Here is a 14148-nt window from a genome sequence, read left to right on the forward strand (position 1 = left end):
TCCATTTGTGTAAGTGTGGCCACTGAAGTACAAGCTGCTGAAAGCCAGAGCTGGTTTTGTAAAGGTGGGGCATTTCCCAGGGGCGTTCCTGAAATCCTTAAACAAAATTTTAACTCTTAGCTTAAGGCTGAGGTAAATCTGAGCCAGAACTCACTGCTTGACTGCAGGTATTTGGTTGTTTTGTGACCCTGGATGCTAGTAAAGGCAATGTTTCACCCAGGAGCTATTAATCTCCTACCTCGTGAAGCATGTTCTTGCAAGCCCTTCTGGAAATCCATAGCATCAGTTAATTCTTAAGCCTTTAATCTTTTTATATTCTAGGTACAGAAGTCTATTACTTATATATTATTTTTAGCTCTATCTTTGTAGTAGGTCTCATCCTTCAGTAATTACTCTCCATTGCAAACATTATTATTATTATTATTATTATTATTATTTCCATGGCTAGAGTACCACTAGTCAGATTTTTTGTTTGTTTTTGTTTTAATTAATTAATTAATTAATTTCATGTAAAGATTTTTTTCCCATTAAACTAATGTAGTTGTATTTGATCAGCTGTGGATAATTGTAGATATTAATTAAATTCACACCACCTTTAGGCCTCTGAGATGTTGTACAGATTACGAAACCAGACAGTGGTCTCTAGGTAGACCAAAACTTATATCATCCTGGCTAAGAAGAAACCAGACAAAGGCCTGAGAAGTCAGAACTTCTGTTATTTCAGAGAATCACAGAGCATGCTGAGTTGAAAGAGACCACAAGGATCATTGAGTCCAACTCTTAGCGTTGCACAGGACCATTCCCAAGAGTCACACCATGTGCATGAGAGTATCATCTAAACACTTGAACTCTGTCAGGCTTGCTGCTGTGATCACTTCCCTGGGGAGCCTGTTCCACTGTCCAATAACCCTATGGGTGAAGAACCTCTTTCTAATATCCAATCAAAACCTCCCCTGACTCAGCTTCAGGCCATTCTCTTGGGTTCTGTCACTTGGCACCACAGATAAGGAACCACTGTCTACCCCTCCTCTTCCCCTCACAAGGCAGTTGTAACCGCAGTGAGGTCTCCCCTCAGCCTTCTTTTTTTCCAGGATGAACTGATCAAGTCACTCAGTCAAGGCCCTTCATCTTCTAACAGCTTAATATCTTTCTTATATTGTGGCACTCAAAACTGCACACAATACTCAAGGTGAGGCCACCCCAGTGCAGAGCAGAGTGGGACAATCCCCTCCCTCGACTGGCTGGCGATGCTTTGCCTGATGCCCCCCAGGACAGGGTTGGCCCTCCTGGCTGCCAGGGCACTGCTGACTCACATTCAACCTGCCATCCACCAGGCCCCCCTTTCCCAGCACTGCTTTCCAGCATCTCATTCCCCGGTCTGTAAGAACAGCAAGGGTTGTCCCATTTGAGGGCACTTTATAGCAAAGTCCAGGAGGCATTTGTGCAATGTGAGAGTCTGGCCTGTCAGACCACGACGTGACAAAACCAGGCAGTGCCTGCTCCTGGAGCCTGAACATCTTTGAGACAAGGAGCAGAACAGCATAATGCAGGGGGCTGTCTTCTTCTCCTGGTCCTTGGGTGGACCCATGGGCTTGAGCATTGAGGAAAGAAAAGGAGTCACTTCCACAGACAAAAAAAGGCTTCCTAATGTCACAATGTGGATAAAAATGCTGAGTAAGAAAGGAGGCATGTCTTTAAGTTTAACAGAACCATGAGTACTCTGGGAGCTTGAGCCAGTTAGTGAGTGCAGGACTGTGCATTATCACAGAAAGAGTTATTTGTGACCAAAGAGGGGTGAGGAAGGAAGCATCTCCTGCATCACACGTTTTCTTTAGCAATCTCTCGTGCAGTCTGCAATAGCATGGCCAAAAAATGCACCTTTGAGCCCCCAGGCGTTGCAAATTTTTCCCACTGCATTCATGAAAGCTGGCAGGAAGCATGTTCTCATGCCTAAATTGAAGTAAAATAAAAGCACTATTAATAAGAACAAAAAAAAGAATTCTCTCCAACAAAAAGTTGAAACTCAGACTTGTAATAACAAAACCAACTCAGGCGTATGGAAAGCATTAAACACAGCAGCTTCAGTGATTGTGAAAGATGGAATCAAGTGGTTTAGGTCAACGGGAGTAATCAGTTGACAAAAGACAGATGTGGTGATGATGCTGTTTAAATCCTCGTATTTCCTTGGTACATATCCAGATGTAGACAAGGTGTAAACCATGAATACAGACATTGATGGCTTGCCAGAGGTGTAGCACAGAGAATAAGCAATGAGAAAGCAGAAGGCTAATGGTAAGCAAGGGTTTTTTAACACCTGTTGTTCACTGTGATCTTTTTTCATAAAGACAAATGGTTGGTTTTAAGGGGAAATTTTACTTTCTATCATCTATTATATTTCAGTTGTGTATGGAAAACGTGAAACAAAGAGTGAAATGCCAGGCACAATGACAGATGTGGAGTTTCATTCATGTCATATCGTCCAGTACGACTTTTCCACAGGACAGCTTTCCCAGGCAGCTCTCACTCCTCACCTCTGCTCCCCACCCTGTGCATTTTCTTGGGTTTGAATAACTAAGTTAAATAAAGGAGAATCCTCTGGTTCCCTAGACTACTGTAATTTTCACCAGAAGAATAGAAAAGAAAAAACTGGGTTAGATCCTGGAAGGCAGACAACTCATTCAGAAGAAAGGTATCTTAAAACCTTATTTTTCTTGCATAAAGTTCAGATAGAGACTTGTTTGGAGCTTCTCCTGTGTTTCCCATACTCAGATTTCTGTGATTCTCAACATGTTGATCCTACACTCAGCTGTGATTTTTTCTCATTGCCGGGTTTCTGTGTTTCGGTGGTTAGAAATTCACTTTTTAGGAAAAGAGATAAACTTTTGGCAGCAAACTCACTCATGGTTTATTTTAAAGGAGATCAATAACACTACATAGAATTAGAAAGCAGTTTTCTTTAAGATTGTTTTATGATGTATGGTTTTGCTCCCCGGGGGAAAAAAAATGTGAGGTTGGAATCACTATTTCCAATCCCACTTCCAAATCACTACCTTTTTGAGAAATGTTTTACAATCTGTACTCTGTCTATACTCTGTGGAGCTACTTAGAAAATGCTGTATTGAGAGTAAATTATGGTCTGTGAATAAAGCTCAAACAAAATAAATCCTCCTGTAGTAACTCATATCATAATGCACTTCTGTTTCACTCAGTCATACATGGTCAGGTAGAGTTATTAGATTCTTATTTCTTTAACTTTTCATATATTACTACAAGATCCTCTGTGAAAAACCCTGGATTACTCACTGTCCTGTTCTCTACCTGTTTAAGCTAGTTTCTGTCTATGTTGATAAGGGAAAGACCATGTGTCTGGTTAAAGCATTCAAATAACCCTTCTCTGATTTTGAGTTCTTATAACTTTTGCCACCCTTGATAAAACTGAAGGTATGCTGTTGTTCTATAAAATTAGGCTGGTTTTGTTCAGAATTTTCCTTGTCTGTTGACATTTTAAGTTGTATTTTAATGCTGTAAGCATAGCTTTGTGTCACAATCTACACTTCTCTGAGCAGTCATATAAATATTCTAAAAGCACGTATAGATACATTTATATTATTGTATTTTCTCTTATACCAGCTTTAATGACATTTTTTATACTTAAAAATGGATATGGAAGAAGCATAGAATAGTTCAGAAGAATACAAAGCTCACAAAGTTCAAAATCTAGACTCCTAATAATTTGTGACATATTACTGGCTTGGTCATTAATTATACCAAGACTCTTCTTCCTTCAGAAATGTAAGTCCATGTACTGATTTATAGCTTCTATAGGTGGTCAATCTTTACCTTCTGATTATATCTTGACCATATATTACAAAAGTGACTGCTTTCTCCCCAGATTCCCAACACATTTTAGAAATTTCAGTATAAAAGCAGCAGTTGAGAAAATTTCATAATAAACCTTTCAATTGTATTTTACATATTTTCTGCATCCCCAGAATGACTTTTGTTGTTCTGAGACCTTAAGCACAATGAATCTGATGAGCATTCTATCTAATAACTAAAATGATATATTATCATCTATCTAGAAACTGCTGAAAATATTCTACTGGAAGCACACTGCATTCAATCTTTTTTTCAACCCACATAATTCTGGTGATGATAAGAGTACTACTTTTGCTCCAGACATATTAAAAATATAAGAATAATAAAATATGATAATTCTGAATACTTGACCTACTTTCTTTTAAGGTGAGCTTAAAGGATAAAAAAAAAAAATTTATTTCAGTAGACAAATATGAGCTTTTGTGCCCTTATCTTACTTCAGCGGAAAAGTGTGTTGTTTCCTGTTTGTCTTAGAGGGCAGACTTTCCTCTCCAGAGTTGGAATTGGAATCATGCCTCTGAATGCACCCTAATGAATGAGTTTTACTGCATCACCATGCTATCTGAATCTTTCACCAATACTAATTAATCTATCCATTATTTATGGATTATGTTGAGACCTCCAAAGACTGAAAGCAAAAGCTCAAATGTCCTCACTCCACTCTTTTCCATAATGATGAATCTAGCATAGTAGGGGACTAAGAGATCAGATGATAAAACTGTGAGACTTTTTATTTCTGCAGAAAGCACACAAGACACTAAGTCATACTGTCCCTAATACTCTGGAAAGTGACAGTGAAGGGTAGTGGGCAGAGCAGAAGTGTCAGGAAATTGGGGCACACAGGAAATCAGGAAACACAGATCAGTTGGATAAGAATGTATGCAGTGAATAAGGGGCAAGCTTAATTTTTGTGTTTATGCTTGGTAGTTTTACACTTTCACAATGAAGGGAAGAACCTCTTATAAACAGATGTGTGTGTTCCTATCCCACAGAGACTTTTCCCCAACTTTTCGCTGGAAAAATATCATAACCTTCCAAGATAATTTTTTTCTGAAGATCTGTTGATGTTTAACATAAGAGATTTAAAGACTAAGAGACCAGAGAGCACTCCTTTAGCAAAGGACGTGCAGGTGCTCTTCTCTTCTCTTGGTCTGTGTTGATGCATCTCATGCAGCATGGAAATGACTCACATGTTCTAACAAATTTTATCATCACAGACATTTTAATAAAAATCTGTATTTCTAGGATAAAAATTGTGTAAACAAACTCCATTTTGTGTTTTCATTTTCTAAGAAAAATTTGTCAAACATTTCCAGAACAACTGTATTAATGAGAATCTGAAAGTTTAAGTACCTAAATATCATCCGGTCCACAATTTTGTGTTTTTCCAGAAGAAAAACAAGGAGAAAATCTAAACTGAACAGACTGTATGGAACCACTAGTCTAGATCCACTCAGCTGCTTTTTATTTTATATCCTAGTATGACTACATTTCTAGTGCACCATCTGGTCTTTCAGAAACTGAGATCTCTTTTTTATGCTGTACCTGTGAATTCAATCATGTTTTGACCACTAACTGTGATAGGAACACAAATACTTGTCTTCAAACTTATATAGTATCATTTCCTTTTTAACTTTTTTTTATTATTTCAAAATACCTTTCTACAATGTGTGCCTTAAAGCTCATAGACCATACAGGGAATTTTTTCTGACTGAGAAGCAATTATAAAACTAGTGTTTCAGAAATACTAAAACAGTGCAGTTTAAGTGTTTTTGACATTGGAGAACACTGTCACAGAGTCACAGAATCACAGAAACAGTAAGACTGGAAGGGACCACTGTGGTTCATCTGATCCAACCCCCTGCTCAAGCAGGGTCATCATAGAGCACATGGCACAGAATTGTGTACAGACAGTTCTTGAATATCTCCAGGGAGGAAAACTCCCCAAACTCTCTGGGCAATTTGTTCCAGTGCACAGTCACCCACACAGTAATGAAGTTCTTCCTCATATTCAGGTGGAACTTACAGTGCATCAGTTTCTGCCTATTACCTCTTGTCTAATTGCTTGGCAACACCAGGAAGAGCCTGGCTCTGTTCTCCTGACACCCTCCCTACAGGTACTTAGGCACTGATGATCCTTTCCTCATAAGAGAGATGCCCTGCACCCCTAATTAGCTATATTGCCCTCCACTGGACCTTCTCCAGGAGCTCCAGAGTTGAGGATCCCAGAACTGGATCACAGCACTCCAGATGTCCTTCACCAGAGCTGAACAGAGGAGCGGGATCACCCTCCTCCTCTGGCAGTGCTCCTCCTAAGGCACCCCAGGGTACTGTTGGCTTTCTTGGCCACAGGAAAAAGCTGCTGGCTCATAGGCAGCTTGCTGTCCACCAGGACACCCAAGTCCTTCTCTGCAAAGCTGATTTCCAGCAGGTCAGCCTACAGCCTATACTTTTGCCTGGGGTTGTTCCTCCCCAGGTGCAGGACACTGCATTTGCCTTGGCTGAATTTCAGAACGTTCTTCTCTCCTGTCAGTCCATCATCATTGTTGGTGCAACCATTAAAATGCAATCATCATAGGTAAAGTGTAAGTGTTAATGGTATCATGTTTGTTTCACTTGCTCTACTTTGTTCTTCCTAATAGCGAACAAATGTATCTGTCTTTAATCAGCTTAGATTCCTGATAAAAATTACACTGTTATTGAAAAAAACCTAATATGCATGCAAGGAATCATATTATCTTACAGACTTCATATAGAAACAAACTGAAAAGTGTGTGTGGAGTAGCCATTACTAACTCCCAAGGTTTTTCCTCAAACTTTCAGAGATTAGATTTCCTCCTGGCAGATGAACAAAAGTAGGTATTAACAATTCATAGCACCTACCTTTATGTTTCTCAGTAGCTCCTCTATTCATACTTAACATGCAGAGGGTATATATTGTCTGAAGAGCAAAGCCAACCTTAGAGTGAAACGTAATGTCATCCTATACAATTGCTCTTCTTCAAAATGGTGCTATTACAGGTCCTATTACAGATGGTGATTGTGGTATTTTTGTCTTTGTGTTATCTGAGATCACTTTCTTTTCATGTCAGTTGCAATGTGTTACGATGGGTATAGAAAATATTTTAATAAGAATAACATTTTATAGGCAGCTTTGGGGATGGAAGAACAATGCTGGCTTTTTGTTCATTGTAATGTCAGTTCTCATGAATTCCTGCCTGGCCAATTATTCCAGCTCTGCTGAAAAGCAGAGCAGGTGTTAGGGTAAAACTTGAGAAGTTATGTCCCCATCTGTCTGTAGTTCTCCATGGTGCCCTGAGGCTACACTGTCCCTTCATATCTGCTTCTTACTTCCACAGTGGGGAACAGTAAATGAATAAAACTCAGAGCATAAATAAGAACATAAGAAAGTTGAAAATATACTGTATATTCAAAGCTGCTATGGACTCAGGTAGCTTCTCCAAAGTCAAAGAAAAAATAGCTATTCCTGTGAATAGAATACCTGGTGCTATCTATGTGTCTCCTCTTTTACTCAGACTTGTGTGTTTTCTTATATATGCAGGAAAAAAACCAAAACAAACCAAAACAATCAAAAAAAGCTCCTAAATTTTAAAATTCTAAACTTTTTGCTTTTCAGAGAATATTTTTTTTGGTGGCAAGTCTGAGAGATTCAACAAATTCTCTTTCATTTCAATGTTTGCAAGAGGGCGATTCTTACTCTTAAAAGACGTGTCAGTCTCCTCCTACCCTTTTTCTGGAAGATTTTGCAGTATCTAGATTCATAGAATAACAGAAGTGCTTAGGTTGGAAAAGGCCTGTAAGAACATTGAGCTCAATCTGTGAAGGAAACTTCCCAGTCTGACCATTCAGGTCCAGTCTGGCAGTCACAATCCCACCACCAGAGACTGTCTTGTTTTGCTTTTCATATTTTAGCTGTATTAGGCCAGAAGCTACATATTTACTTTTTCTAATCTCAGGCTTTGAATAAGTTTAAGTCTTGGGACAGTTACCAAGTGGATTATGTGTTACTGGGGATTTTGGGGAGAAATTTTCTGCAACACAAAACCTGTGGGATATCTTACTTCTACAGCAAAGTTAAAAAAGCACACAAGTCAGAATTTTGCCATAAATTATGCATGTGGGGTAATTTCCTATCAGAAAAGAAGGAATCTAATATGTTAGCATGTGCAATACACAATACATGTTTCCAAGCTGAATGTTTTGCACAAGAAAAGGGATCATTTTAATTATACTGTTTTGCTCTGTCCATCAAGAGGTTCTCTCAAGTTTAAAATAAAACTGGGCCAGAAGATGGTTTTTCTTCTTTAATTAAAATAAATAAATGGATAATTAAATAAATAAATAATTGTTCTCTTCTGTATAATTAACGTATACCTTTAATGGCCTTCTCAGGATATTTCAGAGTCTTTAGGCCTAAGAGAGTTTCAAAATTCAATCTGAACAAATCAGACCATGAAAAAACTGCAGTAATAATTACTGATGACTTAGGAAACTGAGCACTTTAAAATCTTATTTAAAAAAGGAAGCCTGTATGCTTCAGAAAGATAAGTGTAACAGAAAATGAAGCCTCAACCAAACAAAGCAAAACCTGACCATTCTAATTTTACAGTAAAGGAAGCCTATAAAGACTAGTAGTTCAATAATGAGCTAATGGCCAGGGAAAACTGAAATACCTGGTGGAAAAAAGACTGATTTGGTGATCACTTCTGTGAGAAAAGAAAAAAATCTTGTTATGTGAACAGGCTTCTAAGTGAAAACAGTATCTTCAGTCTTTCAAGATCACCTTCACATCCTGGAAAGCCCCTGAGTTTGGCTTGGAGAAGATGGCAATTAAGATGTGAGTTAGGTGCATGGGTATCCCCACACTGATTAGCAGTCATATTTAAACTGAAAAAAGGAATAAAAGAAGTTTTTATTCTTACTAGCAGGGATTGAAAAGTATGCTTAGATTGTTGCTTCTTTTAAAGGCTGAGGGGTTATTGCTGCTTCAGCTGACCCCGCCCAACCTTGTGTCCCATGGGAGACACAGCTACAGATCAGCCAAGGTGCTACCAGAGACCAGGGCAGATGTTTACCCAAGGCAGAAGTGTGAAAAGTGAGTTACTCTGGTGCCCTGATATGTAAAAATCTGTGTGTGTGGTGAGAACCTGCTCATGCTTAGTGGGAGCTGAGGCACGGGAACCAGACCTAAAGTGGAGTTTTTTCAGTAACTGAACAAATCTTGGGATGGACAATGATGGGAGAACTTTGAGCACAAATCCACTGATACTGAAGTAATCTCCTCCATGGGCCTAACGTTGGCAGGAAAAGGTATTACTTTGGGTTGTGTAGCAAAACTGGAGGAAATAGGGAAAAGGCAAACAGGAATATGCTGTTGGGAGGAGGCTGGAGGAAGACCAAGGGTGGAAGGATGGCAAAAGATGTGAATCTGAACTCAGAAAGAGTAGGGAATAAATTTTGAAACTATGATGGAAAAGAAGTAAAAGAATGGATCCTTAACTGGCAGGAGTGTGGATGCTAACAGACAGCAGTGATGCTGACTTGCATGCCCAAGCTCACCAGAATTCTGAAAGGTCATCCTGCCCTACAGACATGCTGTCCAGACTTGGTGTAGAAGGGAAATAGATTTACACTTCCATACTCAAAGAACTGTAATGCAGTAGTGCTCAGGTATGTGATTCATTAGACTTAAGAGCTGTAATTAATAACTTGATAGTCAAGCATAATAGTCTGCATTATTATACAGTTGTTATGATTGCCAAGATAATGTATTCTTTTGCTTCTCTACCAATTTCCTCATGGTTTGCTCATTAGTCAATAAACTTCTTAATCAGTTGGCATCAGTTGCACTGAAGCCTCTGATTTAGCTGTGGCAGTGTGATGCTGTGGCTGCAAAGTACTGTTGGAAAGGATGTAGTCATTCAAAGGCTAAATGTGTATCACCCTAGGGGATCATACATGTCTCACAGAGCAAACTTCTGATGAGGTCCATCTTCACTGTGGTACTTCTCACTTGTCTTCCGCAGTCAGAGGCAAGTATAACCTCATTTATATATACAACCAAAGCAAGACCAAGCCTAATCTCACTGCTTTAAAAATTTGTGCTGCTCTTAAAATGAAGATGTCTTTTTGCCATCAGCGAACTTCAGCTAATGATGCATTTGGGAGTGAACGTAAGCTGTCATGCAAGGCAACACACAAACAAAACCCCAGTCATTTCTTGTTCCTCAGGCAACATTTAGCAGCATTTCATTCAGCATCAGATGCTACATTATTCTAGGGACTCTTTTATCAGCTGCTGTAATGATGATTGCCCCATGGACATTCATAATAGAGGCTAGAGAGGAAAACTGTTGGGACATGAACTGGCCCTATTGACTTCATCTGGCTTATTCTCATTTGTGTTAGACTGGAGATGACCTGTTCTGTCTTTACACATTTTCTTACACTCCTTACAGTCTCAATTATGCTACCTCTAAGTTAAAATTATGCCACAAATACAAAATTGTGGTATCTGTGTTAAATGCTTCAGTTAGGTTTTATTTTTCTGCTTTTAAAGACCTTTTTTAAAAAAAAAAAAAACCAAAAAAGAGGATTAATTTCACATATTTAAAAAAATATAGTCTTCTAAAGACTTCAATATAAAGACTTACAATTTTTAAGATATTTATAAAGAGCACAAAACATGACACAATGACAAGGAAGAGAGGTTCATGAGAATTACCTGAACAAGAAGCACAGCTTTAATATAGGTTGGCTACTCATAATTTTCTTTCTACCAGATAGTCTTTGGATTATAGTGTTAGGATTCTTAACTTGCTGCATGAAGAATCTTCTTATAATATTACTTACATTGAAATTAATAAATAAATGCATATACAATGTTGACTTTAATACATGCTTTTCCCTTTCTTTTGGGTACTGTTAGTGACTTGCATGCAGCTGGGAAAAAAGCACCACTGTCTGAAAAAGTGCATTTTTAGCAGGAGCAGCCTTCGGAAAGCACATGTAAACTCAGATTTATATATTCCTCCAGCCTCTGCTATTTGGAGTTTTTAAATACCTTGGTTTCTCATAATCTGTAATCCAGCCACACCTAATCGCGAAGATTTACAGCCAAACTTTGTGTCAATCCTTTGATACAAGTTCATGGCACACTGACAGAAGCATTAACTGGGAAAGGACTAAAGTTAAGGACTGATGAAGAATTTAAACCCTAAGTTTATACACATCTTTTTATGGGCAACAGAGTGAAAAGATCTGAACTGAGAGTCACAACTATTAAAGAACCAATAAAAATTTTTTTGTACCAGTAAGCAGCTGGTACAAAAAGTGAAATATGAAATATGTGTGTGTATACATGTATACTTATTCAAAGAGACTTAATCAGAGACTTTGTGACTTCATTTCTAACTGTAGATCATGTACCAGTGCCTGGTAGAGAATGCTTACCACTAGATCATATGAACAGTAAAAAGACATAAAGAATCTCATCACATGCATTGTCAAAAAGTTGTGTAAACTTTTGGAAGTATTTTTCCTATTTCTGTATCCAAAAGAACAGATTTTTGTGAAACAGAAGAAAAAAATTGCTCACAATTAAGAATTTTTTTTAGAGAACTATTGACTTATCATCATCCTTGAACCGTGTGTCTGTTTTTCATTCAGCTGTAAAGATAATATAATTCTGGACTTCTGTAACAAGAATGGCTCTTAATGCATGATATCACTTGCATAGTGTGCATGTGGTCTTCTATAATTTTTTAGATTCTTAATGCAATTTTTTATAACAAAAGGAGAGAGTTATGAAATGAGATCACAATACTCTCTATATCTACTACAGTGAGAATTGTGTATAAATTGTCTAAAGTTTTCCTTTCTATTTCTGTGTAATTTCTAAATCATATATGAACTTTTTTTTTTTTGGGGGGGGAGGTCAGAATAGAAGAAAATACCATTCTTGCCCTTTAATCCAAATGGTTGTCCAGAAGGCAGTAAATTCTACCTTCAAGAATTGTATTTGTAACTCTTGCTTCACACTATTTCTTACTAAAATACACATGCCATAAAATTCAGAGCTTGGTGTGTCTTCTTACAATCAATGAAATAGTTCAGCCTCTGCATGACCTAGCTCTGATCTGCTATCAGCCTTAGGCAGCTTCTCTGTTTGTAGCTCTCTTAAATATGTAAAAGAACATAACTGGTTTCTTTCAGTGAATCTGTATGTCTGAAAAAAACCCTAGTGCCTTCAATAAGCTCATTTTATCTTTGGATGGATTCACTTTAGAACAGACTTGTTGTTTAATAGTATCTGTAGCAGAAAGCTCAAACTACCCTAAACAGGAGATGAGGGGCAGATGTTGAAGAGTTGGCTGGCTAGCAGCAGAGCTGCATCAATCATCAGACCAAACCTGAGGCTAATTTTTAGGCTGCACAAGTTGACTGTGCTGACTTAGCATAGCTAAGATTAATATACTTCTTCATATCCCCAGGATAGATGGTCTTACCTTTCCTCTCATTTTTCATCTGTCTTCTTGATCCTTTGCAGCTTTGTTGCCTTTTTTTTTTTTTTTTTTTCCCCATTATTGGTAGTGCTATTATAACCCACTCTTTTTCCACCTTTAATTCAAGGGAGGTTGACTTTCACCTCTGTCTGGGGTCTTCATTTTATCTTATCTCTTGAGACCTCCTGCTGGGGAAGCAATCACTACAGCAAATCAAGAGGAGATTCAGACTCCGCTGCTCTTAAGAAAACCATTGAAAGTACTGATCAGCCCTTCCTCTCATCTCTCGTTTTGTGTTCAGATTTAAAGTGTCCTTTGTATTCCTGCTTTGAAATCCCTGTATAGGAAGCACTGGACCAGTGCTGAAATCACTGGAGCTTAGCTGCTCTGGGTTAGTTAGCATTTTGTCCATGGTTATATAAAGGTAAAGATTTCTATGTTTAATGATTTTTAGCTGAATAATATTAGTTAGTTGGAAATGCCTGTGTGATTCAGACTGGATTTGGAGTGGGGAGAGCTTGAGGCACAAGATGTCAAGTGTGGGTGGGACATGTCAAGTGTAGAAAAGCAGTGGGGAAGAGGGAGTTCCTCGGGGTTGTAAATGTCGGAAGCATTAAGGCCCTGGTCTCCCAAATTCAAAGATAAGAGCTAAACCTCATCCATGTCTAAAACTGCTGTTCTATGAGTAAGGCAGTTTAAGGGAGAGCAGAGACCTCTGCTTCCCACATTAGCCACGGTGACCATAACTATCCCATGGAGCCCTGTCTGCTGAGACCCTTGTTCTCATCCTTTGAGAAAACCCTTATGAAGATGAAATTAACAAAGTCATTTATCCACCACCTTTTACACTAGTAAAATCAACTCCCCCCAAATCCTTTCGATTTCTCATGGAGAAAGATTGGCAGAGTGAGATTTGTTTTAGAGTGCTAACTACATAGCTGGAATCAATTAAGCAACTTGCATAGCACACACTTGCTGTCTTCAGAGGATACCCTACAGGGCTATTTGTCCCATGCTATGATAGATGTTGGAATTTGTCTTTCTCTGTAAAAGCCTGATCGCTCTACTGATTTAAAAGGACCCTGGTTGACTAGATCAAACTAATTCATAACTCCTGGAAGTTTTCAGCATGATATACTTCAATCCACTCCTAAACAAAGCAACAAGTCTTATGGAGACTTTTACAGAATAGTTAATTCATCACATCCTGGACCTGCTCTAATTCAGTAAGTCCAGGGACTGGTTCTCCTCAGAGCTCTCACCTGACTACAGACCTATGTCAACAGAAAGGCACTGGCACAAAGAGGAGTTGTTCTTGTCTTCTTACCCCAACCACCCTCAAAAGAATACATTTTGTTACTTTTCTTTCTGCTTCACCCAGTTTATTCCCATCACACAGCAGGAGAGATGTTGAACCTTCATTGGCCAATAGTGGAATTAAAGAAAAGAGATGAAAGAAAAGGTGAACAGATCTCTTCCTTCAAAAAGAGCAATTGACTATTGTTTCTGCTAACAGAGATGATGGGAAAAATTCTTATGATATGTAAAGTCTCAGATATTTGTACCCCACCCAGAGCTGTGAGGCATCGCCTCTTAGCTCAGCAAGCCCTTCTCCAGCAGATGGCATTCGTAGCTTGTTTCTCCCCTATAATGCACTGAAATCACACTGATGTCAAAGCTCTCTTGTTTCTGATCAGTGTGCACAACTGCCTGTTTCAGCTCTGCACTAAAAATTATAATCCAA

This window comes from Myiozetetes cayanensis, unplaced genomic scaffold (genome assembly GCF_022539395.1).
Source record: "Myiozetetes cayanensis isolate MyiCay16 unplaced genomic scaffold, myiCay2020 scf4, whole genome shotgun sequence".
Classification (NCBI taxonomy): domain Eukaryota; kingdom Metazoa; phylum Chordata; class Aves; order Passeriformes; family Tyrannidae; genus Myiozetetes; species Myiozetetes cayanensis.